Source organism: Cnephaeus nilssonii (genome assembly GCF_951640355.1).
Source record: "Cnephaeus nilssonii genome assembly, chromosome: 5".
In the NCBI taxonomy this organism is placed as follows: domain Eukaryota; kingdom Metazoa; phylum Chordata; class Mammalia; order Chiroptera; family Vespertilionidae; genus Cnephaeus; species Cnephaeus nilssonii.
The window spans coordinates 106170262-106189800 of record NC_137076.1 but is presented as its reverse complement, the minus strand read 5'-3'; positions in this window follow the sequence as shown (position 1 = coordinate 106189800).

Here is a 19539-nt window from a genome sequence, read left to right as displayed (position 1 = left end):
CGTCCCCTACTGGGGACAGACCCGAAACCCGGGCATGTGCCCTGACCAAGAATCAAACTGTGACCTCCTGGTTCATGGGTTGATGCTCAACCACTGAGCTACCTGGGCCGGGCCTGAGACAGTTTTTTTAAATAAACATAAATCACTTCTAACAACAGGAGAAAATTAAATTCCGGAAATAAAACACATTGAACAGTGACCGGGAGCCCATGAGAACTGCTCAGCACTTGGGCAACACCTATCCTGAGCGTTTAGAGAAAGTGAGTCTAGCTCTATATGTAAATGAATAGGTAATGGCAGTACTGAAATCCTTCGTGTTTTTAATTACAATTTGGAAAATAAAAGGAATGTACACAACTAGATGTGAGGTAAATACGCCAATCTTTTAATAATGGTGAAATTGTCTGGTTTTTGTTCTCCATTTGGATAAAGATTTTAATTGCTTCAGTCCCATATCTGCAGGGCAACTTGAAGACTATTATATGTATTTGTGCAAAATGTCCTGTCCGTAACACTAGGCTTTCCTTATTTGTATTCAGGGATTTCTAAGGATGTTGGGTGGTATTAAAAGGACCCATCATATGCTCCCCCAGCATTCTCCTTTCTGTCTGTGAACTTAACTATGCTTAGGAACTTCATAGAAATGGAATCGTACAGTATTTGTCCATTTGTTTCTGGCTGAGTTCACGGAGCACAGTGTCCTCAAGGTTAATCCATGCTGTAGCAGGTGTCAGAATTTCCTTCCTTGTAAAGGCTGAATAATAGTCCATCGTCCCAGGGGTGGGATTGCTGGATCCGCTTTTGTTTTTGAAGTGGGTCAGATGAGGGCTGGGAGCCAGGCTGTCTCTGCTCTAATCCTGGTGCAGAGCTAGGTGTAATAAATTACTTTATCTCTCGGAACCCGGGTGCCTCAACCGTGCAAAGGGAGAATGATAGTATCAGTGGTGCTGACAAGGTTGTTTTGAGAGACATTTGAAATTGTACATTTTGTATATGGGGCAGTGTCTGGTGCTACACAGCTTTCAATCATTTTTGCCTTTTCCCCCCTGTAAAATTCAGAGAAAACGGATGCATGCTTTGACCGTCCACCAGGGGTCGCCGCTGTCCGCGGTGCTGAATCCTGGCTGGGCAGTGCCCGCCTCCCACCTCCACGCCTCCATCAACTCCCATGTCTTTGCCCCTCAGTATTCAGAGGAAAAAGCCTCCAGCTCTCTCCTCTGACCCAGTCCCTTTTCACTGTACAGTCCCAGTGTCTTCCTGGGGCACTGCTTTAACTCAGGAAGGAGGACGTGTCCTCACGGCCCCATCAACAGGAGCCAGAGGCTGGGCCTGGGAGGAGAGTGTCCCTGCGCGTTGGGTCAGAAAGTCCTGGTGCTCAGCTCTTCACCCCACCCAGGGAGTGTGATCACGGCCACAGGCTCCAAAATAGATGTGCTTGGGGAGGGCCTGTGAGGGTGCCGAATCAGGATTTCACGCGCCGGGCTGGCATCCGAATGCAGTGAGGAGCCAGGCCCCCTGCTTCCCCGCCGTGTGTACCAGGGAGGGCTTCTTGTGGAGGTCGCCGGCTGTCTTTGCTTCTGACCCCACGCAGGCAGCTGGATCAAGTGGTCCTGAGGAGGCGACCCATGTCCCTAATCTGGGCGTGTGAGCTGCTGAGGACAGCTCTCCCTGGCACATTTACCACCCCCCCCCCAGACTTAACTTCCAGAAATGAACGAAGTCCAACTGTGACGAGGATCATACAGCCAAGGGCAAAATAATGCTGGTTCTCTTTCTGTAGCTCCCCAAAGAGCTGAAAACACACGTGAGTGCCTGTGAACAGAAACACACACACGCACACGCACACACACACACACACACACACACACACATCATAAGTCACTGCAGTTGAATTTTAGAAACAGAACTATTCAAAACAAAGGAGGTTAATCACAGCAACATTTTTTGTGATTCTGAAACTTGACATCCAGTCGAGAGAAAGCTATTCCCCTTGCCAATCCCAGAAGGTGAAGCTAACCACCTATGTTCCGCCCACTTCACACCCACGGTCCAGTCTGCTTGTGAGAAGTCGCCTCTGTCTCAGAGAAGGGAGAAGCTCACCCAGTTTGTTGCTGACTTCTCTTTGTGCAGAGGGGGAATTTGGCGTCAGTTTTGGAGGGAAGCAGAACCTCCAAACCCCGACACACACAGCCACTACCCCCCCCACACACACACACACCGCCCTCCCTCCAGGGGTTCTCGGCCTCAGCATGTTGGCATTTGGGGCAGCAGCATTCTTTGTTGGGGGCCCATCCTGTGCATTGTAGGATGTTTAATAGCATCCCTGGCCTCTGCCCACTAGATGCCCCGAGCACCCCCTCCCCCCAGTTGTGGCAACATCGCCCCTGGCTGAGAATACAGCCCTACTTAGGTCTGCAGAAATGAAAGATCTCGAAAGAAATCAGACTAGGGCTTTTATCATGATAAACATAATAACACCGTAGCCCCCCTGATCTGCTGGGGATACATTTGAAGACCCCCAGTGGATGCATGAAACTGCAGACAGTACCGGCCCCTGTATATACTGTTTGTTCTCGTCATACCTTTTCACTTAAAGGAAGCACTTGACCACTTCTCTTTGGCATATTCGAACTGCTAGGATCATTACGCTTGCACTTCGGGGCCCTTATTAAGTAAAATAAGGGTGACTTGAACACGGGCACTGTTACACCGTGACAGTTGGTCTGATGACCAAGTCAGATGATTCATGTCCCGGGTGGGAGGGAGCGAGATTGCATCATGCTACTCATAATCGCATGCAATTTAAAACGAATGAGTTGTTTATTTCTGCAATTTTCCGTTCCATATTTTTGGACCATGGTTGACGGTGGGTAACGGAAGCCGTGGATAGGTAGGGACTTCGTAATACCAAAGGAGGGGCTGGTTTGGCAGGGATGGCAGTGTGCACTGCAGAGAGGTCTGGGCAGGCAGGGCGGATGGGTGCATGCCTCCAGGAGGAAGGGGCCCCGCCGCTCACGGTCCACTCCTGTCTCGCCATGTCCCTCTGAGCCACCCACCGCAGTAAAGGCCTCGGCTCCTCCGCGGTCAGGACCTGGATAGAGCCTGAGGAGGTCTTCAGGGCCCGCCGGTAGGAAGAGGGCACAGTGAGGGGCCTGGCCAGGGTGGCCAGGACAGAGACCGGACGGGAAAGCAAGTCTCCTGATGGGGAGTCTGACCCAGGGAGCGTGTCCGTCCCTGCAGGAGGCACAACCTCAGGGCCTTAGCTCCGGGTTTATCCTCTTTTCCCCAGGAGCAGCGGGGAGAAGACACGTTCTTCTTCACTGAAGCTGCTCTCGTCCTGGTCGAGGCCGCAAATGCTTTCCTGACCCGGTCAGCGTTCTTGCTGGATAAGCCCGCCTGGAGAAGAAGGCTTTGTGGTCGAAGCTGCCAGGTTCTGAAAGATACAGAGACCCTTACGGATTATTTTTTTCTTTTGTTTTTAACTTGAGATATGGCCCAGCCTAAAACCTGGAGCCCTGACCTCTGCCATTTCCAAGAAAGTCCTTGTAGGGATGTGTGTGTGTGTGTGTTTATTGGGGTAAAATTCACATAACATAACATTCATCATTTTAAAGTGTACATTCACAATTGTGCAACCGCCACCTCTATCTAGTTCTTAAACATTTTCATCGCCCCAAAAGGAAACCCTATGCCAGTAAGCTGCTGCTCCCCATCCCCCCTCCTTCCCCTGACAACCACCAATCTACTTTCTCTGTACTAGTATATGGGTTTGCTTATTCTGAGTATTTCACACACATAGATCTGCCCTTTGTGACGGGCTTCCTTCACCAGCCCACCCATTGCGGCGTGGGCCAGGACTTGGCTCCTTGCGTGGCTGAACAGTAGTTTATAGTGTGTGTGGACCACGTTTCGGTTTTCCATTCATCGCGTGGTGGGCATTTGAGTTGTTTCCACCTTGGAGCTATTTATTGTGAGTAACGCTGCTCTGAACATTTGTGCACAAGTGTCCATTTGAGAACGGTGTTCCATTCTTTGGGGTCTCTACCCAGACGTGGACTTGCCGGGTCATATGGTAATTCCATTTTAACTTTTTGAGGAGCTGCCAAACCGTTTCCCACAGTGGCTGGCCGTCTTACGTTCCCACCAGCACCGGCGATGCGTGAAGATGCGTGAAGTGAGATTCACACCCTCACCAACACCGTTGTTTCCGTTTTTAGAACGACAGCCCTCCCAGTGGGCAGGAAGGGACTCGGGGTTTCATAGGAGGGACTCGGCACATTTTCATTAAGAGAACATATCAAATACCCTCTTCTAGAGGAGTCAGGTATCATATAGACCTTTCCCCCCAAATGCCACCCCTTGGTGTGACTCACCACACTCAGACGCTGGGCATCTATTGCAGGAAACGGCTTCTGTTTTTTATCTCCATTTTGCAAATGAACTCCTTGAAGCTAAATGCTATTTAATGGGAGTTAAGTGGCTGTTCTGTGTCCTGGGGTTTGGTAGGTGGTGGAGCAGAGGCTGAACCTGGGCAGGCACAGGTTAAGCGCCTATGCATTTAACCTCAGCCCTGGCTGCCTCTCGAGGTCCTCGCCCCCCCTCCCCCTTATATCCCAGCTGCCACAGGAGGAGCCCTGGTCTCCATTCAGGAGCCGGACCTGGGGGTCTGGGAGCCCAGCGACGGCCCTAGGCAGACCCGGCCCCTCTGAGCCTCAGTTTCCTCATCTGAAAGCAAGAGGATTGGGCTGAGTGACTCAAGTCACACCCGCTCTGACACCCCAGGGCCCTCCCCATTTGGGGAAGAGAGTAGACCCCTCACTTTCGCAGCTGGACAGAGCAGGGTCGGTGTCCTCTGAGGAGACAATATCGTCATCACCGTGGCTGGGCTCAGAAGTGACAAGTAAGAGAGAGTCTCCGTCCTGGACTGCCCAACCCACGCTGCTACTTGCAGCCACAGCCAGGCCTGAGAGTCGGGTCTGGAGACAAGCGAGGCATCCTGAGGGGCGGAGGGGAGCAAAACCTCGAATTTTGGGCCGGTCCAGTGCTGGCCCGTCCACATCCGTGGTCTGGGGACCGGAAAAGCACTCCCGGTCACCATCCCAGGGGCTGATTGCACTGCCCCTGCCAGGAGGGCCCGCAGACGCGGAATCCCATCCAACGCCGAGCCTGGCATCCGTAACTCGGCAAATGGCTCTCTCTTCAATCAAGAAGAGTGTGTCCCTGGACCTGCTGCCCACGCTGAGCTAATGCTTTGGAAATAGGTGTTAAGCTCGCAGCCTCGGGGGCGGAGAGGGAAAAGCTTTTCTGCCTTGTCACGGTGACTCTTCGCAGGAAGCCAGAAATAGCCATGCTGGGAAGGGGGCTCTGCCTGGAAATGGCCGGGCCCCCCCCCCCCCACTCCCCCGAGCAGGTCTCAGTGTGGCCTTTTTGTGGAACTCGAAAGGCCTTATCTAATGAACAGTTAGAGAGCTTACAAACCCTTCATGCCTGGCCTGGGCAAGCCCTCCTGTCCACAGTGAGCCCGCAGGCTGCCCAGGAGGAGTCAGTGCCCAGGGGGACCGAGGAGTCCTGGGAGCAGCGTCGCCTCTCTGGGTCTGTTCCAGGTTTTTATATGAACAAGGCATTGTGGGTAATACATGTATACCTTGGGTAATTAAACCTTCATTTTCAGAAGACCACTCAGTTGAAAACCATGGTTTTCTCCTGCAGTCCTTAGAAACGCCCTGAGCAGCAGGTTATTGCATCCTCAAAGGGGTTCTCTCTTTCTCTGGTTTGTTTTCTTCTTCGACCTTGTCTCTTTGAAATTATCTTATGTATTGGCTTACTTTGGTGGGGGCTCTGTCTCCACTCAATAGAATGTAACGATAACATCATGTGGAACTTGCTCTGTGCCAGGCATCATTCTAAGTACTTTGTAAATTAATTCATTTAAACATCACAGCAGACCCCAGGAGGGAATATTCCTTTACCGGAGAATCTTTTTTCCATTGACTTTTTAAGAGAGAATGAAGAGGGAGGGAGGGAGGGAGGGAGGGAGGGAACATCGATGTGAGAGAGGCACATCGATTGGTTGGCCCAGGGGCCAGGTATCAAACCTGCAACCCGGGTGCATGTGCTTAACCAGGAATCAAATCCACGACCCTTCAGTGCAAGGGCTGATGCCCTATCCATTGAGCAACACTGGCCAGGGCAGGACTATTTCTTTAAATAGCCCCATCTTATCGATAAGGATGCTGAGCCCCAGAGAGATAAAATGATTTGCTCAAGGCCACCGTGCCTGGAGTTCAACTCGGTCACAGACTCTAGAATCTGGCTCTTCACCACCAACCACACTGTTGCTGGGACCAAGTTGCTGGTCCTAAAGACAGGTCTCAGGGCTCAGTGATCGCTCAAGGCGAGCTTGTTGAACTCCCACCCCTGCCCCCTGGGCACTGGATGGGGGGACAGAGAGAGGCAGTTGCCTCTGTGTATGCTGTGTCCGAAGACGCTGTTCCTGCCACTCATCCCAAGGGTCTGGCCTGAGAGAGGGTCCTGAGCTCATCAAGCAAAGGCTCCTTGGAGGTGCTCAGGCCCACCCTGGCCTCGGTCCTCCAATTAGTCCCCATACTCCCAGGGACTTGACATCAAAAATCATCGCTCCCGCCCTAGCTGGTTTGGCTCAGTGAACAGAGTGTCTGCCTGCGGACTGAAGGGTCCTGGGCTCGATTCCAGTTAAGGGCACATGCCCGGGTTGCAGGCTTGATCCCCAGTGTGGGTGTGCAGGAGGCAGCCAATCCATGATTCTCTCTCATCATTGATGTCTCTCTCTCTCTCTCTCTCTTCCTCTCCCTTCCTCTCTGAAATTAATAAAAATATATTTAAAAAAATCATCCCTTCCATCCCGTTGAACGTTGACCTATGAACCAGGAGGTCACAGTTTGATTCATGTGCCCGGACTGTGTTGTGGGCTTGATCCCCACTGTGGGGTATACAGGAGGCAGCCAATCATTCTCTCTCATCATTGATGTTTCTATCTCTTTCCCCCTTCTGCTCTGAAATCAATAAAAATATATATTTTTTTAAAAATCATTTTCTTTCATGTTTCTGGCCACATACTTGGCCTTCAGGCTCCTCCTAGAGAAACACAGTGGGATCCCCAAGCTTCCCTTTGGGTGTTCTTGGGTGGGGCCCACAGGTGTCCCAGAAGGTGCCCCAGCCAGACCCTTCCTGTGGGATTTCCCACTTTTACACAGTGTAAGCCGAGTCCACATGGGCCTGGCGTCCCCATGGGGCTGGTGTCAGCGGGCCCACTGATCCTCGCTTCTTGCTATTTTTATCTTGGGAGAATGCACATAACCTTTGCAAATGAAACAGGATAAGTGGCTAAATCTGGAGAAAGTGCATAGCAGATAGAATTTCTTATGATTTAAGCAGAAAGTTTAAACTTCTGCAGCCCAGCGCCAAGGGCAAAGACAAGTGCTGGGCTGTGCCCGGTGGGGGCGGTGGGGTGGGGGTGGGCCACCCGAGCAGCTGGCAGTGGTGTGAGCGGAGAGGCCGGGAAATGTGCTAACACGTCCCGCTGCGCAGACTGCGTCTGGGGAAGAGACAGGCCTGCACCATGCAGCTCACGTTTCGTTTGGGGTAAAAGGGCAGGAGCAGTGTTGACTCTGATTTATGAAAGTGGAAAACTAAGGAAACATTGTAAAGGGTGGGACCCTCTGGTTTGTTCCCGCCTTGTCAACGGAGGGGTCCCTGCCAATGGGGGCCCTGCAGCTACTCACTGGCCCTTGGGTTGGCAGACTTCCAGTTTTCCATTTAACGTCAGAAAGGAAATCGTGTGCTTAATTTTTTTAGTTCAGTGGGTTCTTTTTTAGAAAAAAAAATACTTTTATTGATTTCAGAGAGGAAGGGAGAGGGAGAGAGAGAGAGAAACATCAATGATGAGAGATAATCAATGATCGGCTGCCTCCTGCACCCCCCACCATGGGGATTGAGCCCACAACCTGGGCATATGCCCTGACCAGGAATCAAACCATGATCTCCTGGTTCATAGGTCGACACTCAACCACACTGAGCCACACTGGCCGGGCTCAGTTGGTTCTTTTTAGTTTAATTTTTTTCTTTTTAATTGTGTTAAAATACACATACCATAAAATTTACCATCTTAATCATTTTGAAGTGTATGGTTGAGTGGTATTAACTATATTCGTCGGTCCCTCCTCATAGCTCTTGTAAATCTGAAATGTTATACTTATTGAGCAACAACTCCGATTTCTCCCCTCCCTCTAGCCCCTGGCAACCACCATTCTACTTTCTGTCTCTATGAACTTGACTATGCCAAGTACTTGGCATAATTGGAATCATACAGCATTTGTCTTTTGGTGACTGGCTTACTCACTTAGCATAACGTCATCAAGGTTCATCCATGCTGTAGCCTGTCAGAATGTTCTTCCTCTGAAAGGCTGAATGATACCCACGGTACGTAAAGATCCCATTTTGCTTATCCACTCATTCATCAATGGGCTGTGGGTCGTCCCACATCTTAGCTATTGTGAATAATGCTGCTATGAATGTGTGTATACAAGGATCTCTTTGAGAACCTGCTTTTAATTCTTTTCAGTTTGTACCCACAAGAAAAATTGCTACATTATATGATAATTTAATTTTTAATTTTTTGAGGAACATACTTTTTTCCATAGTGGCCGAATCATATTACATTCCCAACCCCTTTACAGTCCCAGTTTCTCCACATCCTGGCCCACACTTGTGATTTTCTGGGTTTTTTGTTTGTTTGTTTGTTTGTTTGTTTTTCTTCTAAACGCAGTCGCCATCCTAATGGGTGAGAGGCGATATGTCATGTGGTTTTGACTTGCATTTTCCTAGTGATCAGTGATGTTGAGCATCTTTTCACGTGCTTACTGGCCGGCCGTGTGTATATCTTCTCTGGAGAAATGTCTTTTCAAGTCCTTTGCCCATTTTAAACCAGATTATGTGTTTTCTTGGTTATTGGGTTGTAGGAGTTCTTTATATATTCTGGATATTAATCCCAATCAGGTAGATGATTTGCAAATATTTCCCCCACTCCAGGTTGCCTTTGCACTTGGTGAGTAGTGTCCTGTGATGCACAAGTTTCTGATTTTGCGGTATTCCAATGTGTCCATCTTTTACTTTGTGGCAAGTGGTTTTACTTAATTTTTAAAAAGCCATTTTCTCCTCGTCCCGCCTGGAGGACAGCAGTAACTCCCTAACTGGTCTCCAGTCTCCCTCCCCTTCCTGCTTCACCTCCCAGGTCTGTCCCCCGGCAGCTCCCGTGGCAGCCAGCTGTCCTTTTCAAACGGAAGCCTTGGGATGACGTTCTGATTCATGCAACACCACGGAGACAGCGCGAAAACATGCTGAGCAAAAGGGGACAAATCGTGTGTGATCCCATTTGTATAAAACATCTAGACCGGAGGAATTCACCCGCAGAGAGTAGAATAGAGGTTTCCAGGTGCTGGGATGAAGACAGGAATAGGGGAGTTATTGCTTAATGGCTACAGGGTTCTGTGTGTGTGTGTGGCAGGGGGGCGATGAAAAAGTTGGAAATAGTGGAGATGGTTGTACAATACTGTGGATATAATGAATGATGCTGAATTGTACATTTTAAGGTGGCCAAGGTGCCCTAACCGGTTTGGCTCAGTGGATAGAGCGTCGGCCTGTGGACTCAAGGGTCCCAGGTTCGATTCCGGTCAAGGGCATGTACCTTGGTTGCGGGCACATCCCTGGTAGGGGGTGTGCAGGAGGCAGCTGATCGATGTTTCTCTCTCATCGATGTTTCTAACTCTCTATCCCTCTCCCTTTCTCTCTGTAAAAAATAAATAAAATATATTTAAAAAAACAACAACAAAGATGGCCAAGGTGGCAAATTTTATGTTATATATATTTTACCACTTAAAAAATTAATAATGTACCAAAACCCCTTGAATTGAACACTTTAAATGGGTGAATTATATGGTACATAAATTATATCTCAATAAAGCGTGTTTTTTTTAAATAATAAAAATGGAAACCTTGCCTGAGATCAACACCCTCCTGGGTTAAGTTTTTAACCTGACCAGGCCCTTGGTCACCTGCCACCCGCAGTACTGCTCTGGCCTCCTCCCCTGCTTCTCACTCCTCACACCGCGTGGACTGCCTTGCTGTTCTCCGGTTATAGCAGGGCCACCTGCGCGGGGCCTTTGCTTCCCCAGGAACCTGCGAGACCCACCCTGAGTGTCCTGGCTTTGCTGAGTTCTCCGAGTCCCTCTGGAACATGATTGAATTTGAGGCTGGTCTTGGGGACTCGTGATCTAGAATTTCTTTTTGCAACAGTTTGGCAGCAACTTCTGTGGCCTGTGTAGGCATCTGTGTAACACAGCGTCTGCTTCCTTCTGCCCACCTTTTGGGGCCCACTCGCGGTTCCAGTCCTACCCCAGCATAGTCATCCAAGCTCCTGCTCTGTCTCCCGGGGTTCTCAGAGACCATCTGGGAGGCAGCCAGAGTGCACCCGCCCGTGCTGGTTTGAGATCTGAGGACAAAATCTTGATGCATCCAAGTGCTCGGCTGGCCAGGCCACTCAGTTCTTAAAGTCGTGGAAGACTGAAAACAGGCCGCATGTCCAAAAGGAGGAGAATGGCAAAGTGAGTGATGGCACATGTACCAGATGGGATGTCACACGGCTCTTAAAAATAACACCCACGAGGACTGCAGCAACATATAACAAATGTCCACGGCGTTGAAAGTAAAATAAGCAGGATCCAAAACGGAGTCCGTGCTGACGAAGACTACGGGAAAAGGCACCTGCCGCTGAACAGAGAGTGGGCAGGACGTGGGAGAGTGTGGAGTTGGTGTGGTGATAGTTTTGTTTTGTCCTTTGTCGTAAGTGATGCGACTGACAGGGATGGAGAGAGGGGGACAGTGCTGAGCCTCACAAGGCCAGAGGCGGGGAAGGCGCCCCTGCAAGGGCTGTTGTGGGGGCTCCCAGGTTTCTGCAGCGCTCTGGGGGGCGGGGCTCCGCCGAGGGGTGTGCCATCCACACCTGTGTTTCCCCCAGCGTGAAACATGGCCCACCTACTTTATAGACAAGTGGGTTTTGTTGGTGGTGTTTATGGCACAATATACCGCACACAAAACCTCCCCTTTAGCCATCTGTGACAAATACAGTTCAGTGGGATGAAGTACATTTGCCTTGTTGGGCAACCATCATCCATTTGCCGAACTTTTTCACTTTCCCCAAACTCAAACTCTGCGCCCATTAAGCACTAACTCCCCATCTCCCCTTCCCGAGGCCCTGGAACCCAGCCTTCTACTTTCTGTCTCTAAGAATTGGACTACTCTAAGGACCTCCTGTAAGTGGAATCATACAATAGTTGCCCTGTGGTATCCATGGCAACCAGGGGCACTGAGTGGCTGGACCAGTCGACAAGCAAGGCTCACGGGCGCCACCTGGTGGCCCTTCTGGTGGCGCGCTCTGCGAGAGGTCCCCAGGTGTGAGTCAGAGGGGCTGCCTTGGGGAGCTCCTTGTGTATAAGGAACAGCGTTGTCCAGTCGCCGGAGTCCCTTGTAGCCTCGCTTGCTGCCATTAGGACAATGGCAGCTTATTTCAGAAACTGCTTTCATTAAACTTCGGCTGCAGCCATTGACCATCAAGGGTTTGTCCCCTTATCTCTCCCCCACCCCACGCTTCTGGTCCCCATAGCACTGTGGGAATTTAGGGGTGTATCTTCATGGGGACCCCAGAGCTCGTGGTAACAAATGACTTGGAGACCCAAAGAGAGAAGAGGGATTTATAACATGCCAGTGTGGGCTTTTATATAGCATATGCCCATTCTTTTATATGTTTCATAAATGTTTCACCACTAAAAGTAACATAACTTGTAGAATCATCTCACTACCCACACAGGACCAGAAATAACATTTGTGTCTTTATCCTCCCGATGTCCCCCTGCTCCGCTCATTTTTGAGGGGTTGGTTTCTTACAAAATTGGAAATTCACAGCCTCAGAGTGATTTTCCACGGGGACCTGGGTTACAAGCCCAGCTCTTCTGTTTCGTTGCCATCTCGGGCAAATGAATGAATTTCTCTACAGTCCGTCTAACCTGTGAAATGGGAATATTGACTGCACCTATTTTGTAGGATCATTGGGAAATTTTCAACCATCTGATGCATATGAAACTCAGCTGAAAACATAGTAAGCAATAGATGCTCAGCTCTCACTCAAATTATAGCAAAGCTTAGCACGGTATGATGATGGCCTTCTGCAGCCCACTGTTCTTCACTTAGTACAGCAAGAGCATTTTTCCTACGTAAAGGAAAAGCTTACTTTCTCCCTTTCCCCTTAAAGTGATTTCACTTTATAATTCTGGTCACCAAGCGTGTGGAGATTTTCCCAGCAGCAAGCAATTCTCTGCGACAGCAGCTGGGTGTCCTACATTTTAACTCACTCTGACACGTAGACAGTGTCCGATCCCACAGGTTACGGGCTCAGCCCCACAAGACTGCCCCCCCGACCCCCAACACGCACACTTCAGATGCCAGTCACGAGCCCAGTCCCGCGTGCCCTGACCAACCAGCCACCGATCCGTGGTTACAGGGACCCCTCCATGGGTTCTATTAATTTGCTAGAGCACCTCACAGAACTCAGGGGGACACTTACCTATGCTTAATAGTTTATTATCTAATAAAGGATATGATCATGGATACAGGTGAACAGCCAGGTGAATAGATACACAGGACGAAATCTAGGGGGGTCCCAAAACACAGGGTTCTGACCCTGTGGATTTGGGGTGCATCACCCGCCAGGTGTGGATGTGTTCGCCCACCTAGAAGTTCTCTGAATGCCCTACTCTCGGGAGCTTCTGTTTGGGATAATGGGAAAGTTTTGGAAATACATAGTGGACATGGTTGCACAACAACGTGAATGTGCTTACACCTAAAATTATTATAATAAAATCTCTTGTGTATATTTCACCTCTATAAAAATACTGGCATCTCCCCGCCGCCCCAGTGTCCTCACAGGGTCCCCCCTCCGTGCATGCCCTGTCCTAATCGCCTCTACGTACAAGGACCCCAGCTGTAACAGATCGGGGCCACCCGCCTGGCCTCAGTTACCCTAATCACCTCCAGAAACAGACCCGTTCTGAGTCCTGGGCTTTGGGACTTCAACATGTATGTGTGGGGGTGCACACACAGCGAGGGGCAGCCCCTTCCTGTTAGTTTGGGCTTCTGGTTCTGAAATAAGTGGAGGAGGAGGTCTGTGCTGGGACCTGCGTGTCGGGACCAGGAGGAAACAGCAGTTGGTGAGGGGCATGCAGGGAGCCCAGCCCGCTCTCCCCGCTCCCCCCAGAGGAGGCCGCCCACAGAGAGTGCCGGCAAAACTGCGCGGACGATGGTTGAGACAGGTCCAGGCCGGCAGCGCCCACCTCCACGCAGAGGCCCGGAGGGGAAACATAGGTGCTGGCTGAATGGGACAGAACAGGCCTCCAGCTCATGCCTCCCGTGGCTGGAGGGGGGGCTGTGGGGAGATGGGGAGACAGTGACATTTCCATCTGCAGAGGCTGTGACACCCTCCTGGCCTCCCAGCCGGGAGACACACAGTAAGTAAAACAAGCCAGCGGATAATGATGGGGCCTGGGAAAGGGAAGCCATGTGATGCGATGGGGGGTGACAGGAGGTGCCCCGTACAAAGGGTGGTCAGGGAAGGCTTCCTTGAGGAGGTGGCATCCGAGTTGGGGTCTGAACGTTGCGGAGGACGGAGTTCCGGGAAGACCCGGAGCAGGTTTGTAACCCTCAGCACGGGGGACCTTTGGGGCAGGAGAATTCGTTGCTGTGGGGACCACCCTGTGCCGTGTGGGGTGATGAGCAGCCTCTGTAGCCTCTACCCACTAGATGCCTGTCATGCCCTCCGTCCCGCCGCCCCTCCCCCCAGTTGTGACAACGGGAAATGTCATGGACATGGCCGAGTGTCCCCTGAGGGGCAGAGTCACCCGTGTGCAGATCCTCTGATCCCGAGGATGGCGGTGGGGGCAGGGACAAGAACGGAACAGGAAACGTGGCGGTGCTGAGAGGATGTGCGGGAGCAGAGGTTCTCAGAAATGCAAGTGTTCAAGGAAACACAGTTCGAGGGTGGAGTCCGGGCGGGAGGCGGTGAGTGGAGAGGTGGGCACGGCCGGCCAGGCTGTGGCAAGGCCATGCTGGGCTTTATTCTGAGGCAGCCCAGCAAGAAGCCGGGAACTTCCCTTGCCAAGTGGAATGGGGAAACCGAGACCGAGAGCTGAACCCGTTGGCCGAGCACTTCACAGCCAGACACAGAAGGTCCCCTCCCTAGAGATCTTATCCAGGCTCCCATTGTATTTCAGCCCCAGGCCCAGCAAAGCAGCAAAACCAGGTGGGCGGCCCTGGCCGGTGTGGCTCAGTGGTTGAGTGTCGTCCCATGCACCTAGAGGTCACTGGTTCGATTCCTGGTCAGGGCACATGCCCAGGTTGAAGGCTTGGTCCCCAGTAGGGGGCGTGCAGGAGGCAGCTGATCAATAATTTTTCTTTCATCATTGATGTTTCTATCTCTCCCTCTCCCTTCCTCTCTCTAAAAAAATCAATGAAAACATTAACTTAAAAAGAAAATCGCCTGGACTCGTGTTGTGAAATCTCTCCTGAGCGAAGTCAAGAGTTGGTAACACTGCCGCCGGCCCTAGGCAGACACACTGCAGGCCAGGTCCCCTTCCAGGAACATTCTAACAGGTGCTGGGGGTGGGGGTGGGGCACAGATTGGGGGTGAGTTTCCTGGGGCGGCTGTCACAAATTCCCGCAAGCTGGGTGGCTCAAAACAACAGAAATACATTCCCTTATTCTGGAGGCCGGAAGTTCGAGTTCCAGGTGTGGGCCTGCCACATTCCATCCGGGGCTCTGGAGGAGGAGGAACCTCGCTGGCCTCTTCCAGCTTCTGGTGGCCCCGGGCACCGCTCCTGGGCTTGTGGCTGCTTCATTCCTCCAGCCTCCGCCTCCGTGGTCACATGGCCTTCTTCCAGTGTCTCTCTGTGCCCTCCTCTTCTTAGAAGGACACCAGCCATTGGATTTAGGGTCCATCCTAAATATCCTAAATCCAGGATGACTTCCGCTCAAGATCCGTAACTAAGGACACCTGCAAAGACCCCGTTTCCAAATAAGGTCACACTGTGAGGTTACGGGCGGGTGTGGATTTGCGGGGACACCATTGAGGAAGCAGAGAGGCCTGCCACTATCTCCAGGCAAGAGTTGGTGAGGCCTGGCCACGGGACACCAAGGAGATGGAGGGCCGTGGGCAGGCCAGGCCGTCCACACCGCAGACACCGCCCCGTTCTGACCGGCAGTGCCTGTGTTTGGCACATAGACCCAGGCCTGGCCTCCCAACATGTCCCACCGCGGGCAGGGGTCAGCCCTCACAGGGCCGGGGATTCAGGCCCGGGGCTCCGCTCCCTCCCTCCAGCACTCTGGGGCCCTCCTGAGCTGGGAGGTCTCGAGAAAGCACCCTTTCTTCCCTGGCTCCTGCCTTCCTCCTAAAGCTCCTGTGCACAGTTTTCTTCAAGAACAGGGACTAGGAGCCTTTATCTCTGGGCCAAGGGCAAAGCAGAAGAATGTCCCTGGCACTCCCCTGCAGGCGCCCTCAGCGGGGCGGGGCTGGTTTTTCAGGTTTCGGTCAATGGAGGGTTTTTGTTCTCCACAGACACTAAGCCAAGGGCCCTGCGTCCCCTGTGCTGTTGGGGCATATTGGTCATCGCTGGCAAATCAGCCCAGGTGTTCTTGGTGTGCCCCTCCCCCACGCCCAAAGCCTCTGTCCTCCAGGGAGCAGGTGTGACCTCCCTGGGAAGGAAGCCCCGCCAGCCAGCCGGAAGCCTGGCTCCTACCCCAGGCCCCTCCGTGTGATTATTGGACTAGCAGGGGTGGGGCCGCCAGTGCAGGCCATCGCGGGGGGGCGGGGTGGAAATGGCACGAGAGGTCAGGGTCGGGGTGAGAGGCAGTGAGCAGGGCCAGGAGGAGGAGGGGCACATTCCCCATGACACCCTGGAATGGGTGTGCTTGTTGGTTGTGACTCGGGTGGCTCCTGGACTCCCACCGAGCCCCACTCTGTCCGAGCTGCTTGAGTGTTACTTGCATTCGGATTGAAATGGCTCTGCTCCGCTCCTCCCACCACAAAGCAGGGCCGTCATGTCCACCGCACGGCCGGTCCCCAGAGGCCTGGTGCTGGGCCTGGACCAGGACGTATTCTCCTGGGAGGAAAAGGACAGCTGGACCCAAGCTGGGCTGCACATGAGGATGTTTATCTCGTAGCAAGGTGTCTGGAGGGGCGGCTGGGCGGGTCCAGCTGTCACAGGGCCAGCAGGGCCAGCGGTGGGCTGGCCCCCAGGAAGGCTCCCCGAGTGGCTTCGAGATGGCCAGTGCCCTTAGGGGTCTCTTCCTGACCCCTTGCTTCCACGGATCGCCCATCTTTCCTTCCGAATGTCCCTTAGGAAAAGGACCTCTGAACAGGATTGTACCACGTGGTCATGTGTGAGCCAATCCCTGGCAGGGACACTGGAGTCACATGACTGGCAGAGACCCATCAGGATCCACTCTGGAGTTTGGGCTGGGGTTGGGGCTGTCTTGCCCTCTCCCCGCTCCCCTCCACGGCCCTATGGAATCCGAAGAACAGCTGAAGCCAGAGTGGGAGCTGCCAGGAAGGAGGGGGAAGGTGGGGAGGAACCATCACACCCGGGCAGGCTGGTTTCAGATCCTCGGTTAAAAGAGGGCGCCACACTTCAGCCTTCCTTACACAGGCCCCCCTGAGGGCGGACAGGGATGTCTGTGGGCGAAAGGGGCTGCATGCTCACCTGACAGCTCAGGGGAGGCCTGCGTGGCGGTGTTGCAAACTCAGAGACCTAAAGTCACCACAAAGGATGGCCTGAAATTAAACTTTAAAAGCAGTTATGGTGGGCAGTTACATCGTAGGCCTGTATCTTCCCTGACAAGGTCACCTTTGCCTAACTGAGCCTCTCTGTCTTTTTGCATCCGTGATAACATACCCTTGAAATGTCTGGGTAACTTGTAACTTCCCTTTTTCCGGACCCCTCAGGGCACAACCTAAGGTGCCTGGGTGCCAGGACAGAGACCACAGATCCCCCCCGTTGTTACTGTTGCCATGTTAATTGTTGACTGTGAACTATCTGTGCCCACCTAAGGATGTGTCCATCATTTTACTTTTTATTCAGCCCCGGAGGTTTCCTGCTTTGCTTTCTGCCGCCCCTCTAATCTGTCTCCAGTGGATTTCTTGTAACCCACCTGCCCTCCTTTGGTTGCAGTGTATAAAAATAGGTGAAAACCCGCCATTCTCCGGAGCACTAAGCCAATCCGCTGAGGTTCTGCTTCCCGGCAATTGTCGACAGTTTGGCTCAAATAATTCAAATAACCTCACAGAAATTCTTTACGGGTTCGAATGCTTTCACGTTAACACCTCCCACCGGGTTCTCGCTCCTCCTGGGCCACTTATCACAGGTGACGGCCTCACCCAACTTCCTCCCTGGGTCTGCTGCCTGCCCTTGAAAGGCGAGTCACGGGCAATGCAGGATGCAGTCTGGGGTCCCCCACACCGTTCCCACTTCTGTCATCAACTGCAAAGGTCAGAGATCCCCAAGACCGCTCTCAGTCACCCAGTCTGCACACTCCCGGGGTTCCTAAGACCCCCCTCCAGTTTGATGATGAGCCCGAGGACTCAGCGCTCAGCGCTCCTGCCCCCGCGGGGGCTTTATCACAGCAGCAAAGACGCTGGAAGGGCCGGGAGGGCGCCGCCGTGTGCCGAGCTTCCAGATGCCCCTCCCCGTGGAGGCGTGGACAGTGCTGACCTCTCCCAGCAACATGTGACCGCACACCCGGGATACTGCCAACCAGGGAAGTCCCCTGAGCTTCGCTGTCCAGAGTCTTTATTGGGGCTCCGTCACGAAGACATGGTTGGCTCCCACAGGGCTGACCCCCATCTCCAGCCCCCCCAGAGGCCAGGCTGATACTGTGCGGCTCAACGTCCCCACCATAAATCACGTCAGGCTGCCCAGTGTGGCCCAAGGGCCCAGCTCCGTGAGGCGGGACATCTGCAGGGCACAGACAGAGGTCGCCTCCCAGGAGCTGGGGGCAGAGGCCAGGCCTCTCTTTGGAGAGGTCAATCCTAACCGCCGTCTTGGAGGTTCTGAAGTCACTAGCAGCCACGAAGGGACAGACAGGGAAGGCAGGTCCAAATAGCCCAAACCGAGTCCGCGGAAACATCTGGGGGATGGGCGGGGGCTACGTACTGGTCCTCTCCTCCCCTTTCCTTGAGCTTGGCCGGCAAGCATTTTGGGCATTTTGACTAGGGGACCTTCCCAGCGTGGTTGGTGGTTAAGAATGAAAGGAAGACGTTAGGAGGGAAGACGTTAGGACTCTCACCCCAGGCCTAAGCTTTTCAGGGCCTGGTGAGTGCACCTGAGTGCTGGCACCCCTCCCGGGTTAATTGTGGGTTTTGTCTCCAAGGGGTGGGAGCTCATTTTTGCTGTAATTAGGTGAGAATTGTGTTGCAATCATGTCAGCAATTGCTGTGCTGACACCAAAAGGCAGGGCCGAGTGGCCAGCTTCTCCTGGGAGGGAGGCCTCAGCTCCCTCAGCTCAGGTGCCTGGGGCTCAGTTCTGGGATGGAGGCTCAGATCGAGGCTCTGGCCACTGTCTGGGTGTTTAAGCACACGTTCCCGGGAGCTCTTGCAGTTGTGACTGTTGCTATTTCTTAACACCCGATTGATACATGATTGCATTTAGTCCTCCCAGCAATCCAAAGAGATAGGACCCCATCGTCCCTGTCCCAGAGGAGGAAACGGAGGCACAGAGAAGTCAAGCAACACACAGAGTCACACCGCAGGAGGTGGCAGACCTGGAAGTGGAAAACAGCTCCCGTGCTCGTGCAAGGAGGCAGACAATCAGGAAGTAAATGACGGTACCTCGGATGGAGATAAGCCATGGGGAAAAGGAAAGCAGGAGATGGGGGGGGGGTTGTTATTTCATTTTATAAATATATTTCTTTATTGATTTCAGAGAGGAAGGGAGAGGGAGAGAAAGATAGAAACATCAATGATGAGAGGGAATCATTGATCGGTTGCTTCCTGCATGCCCCCTACTGGGGATATGCCCACAACCCGGGCATGTGCCCTTGGCCGGAATCGAACCTGGGACCCTTTAGTCCGCAGGCCAGTGCTCTATCCATTGAGCCAAACTGGCTAGGGCAAGGGGTTGTTATTTTATATGGAGTGATCAGAAAACCCATTTCTGATCTGACAGAAATTCATGCAAGGAATGCTGGTGGTTTGGCCCAGGTGGTTAAAAAATACCCAAAGCCCGGTCGGTGTGGCTCAGCGGTGGAGCGCCGACCCAGGAACCGAGAGGTTACCAGTTTGATTCCCCATCAGGGCACATGCCCGGGTTGTGGGCTCCATCCCCATTGTGGGACGGGCAAGTGGCAGCCGATCAATGATGTTTCTCTCATTGATGTTTCTATCTCTTTCTTCCTCTCCCTTCCTC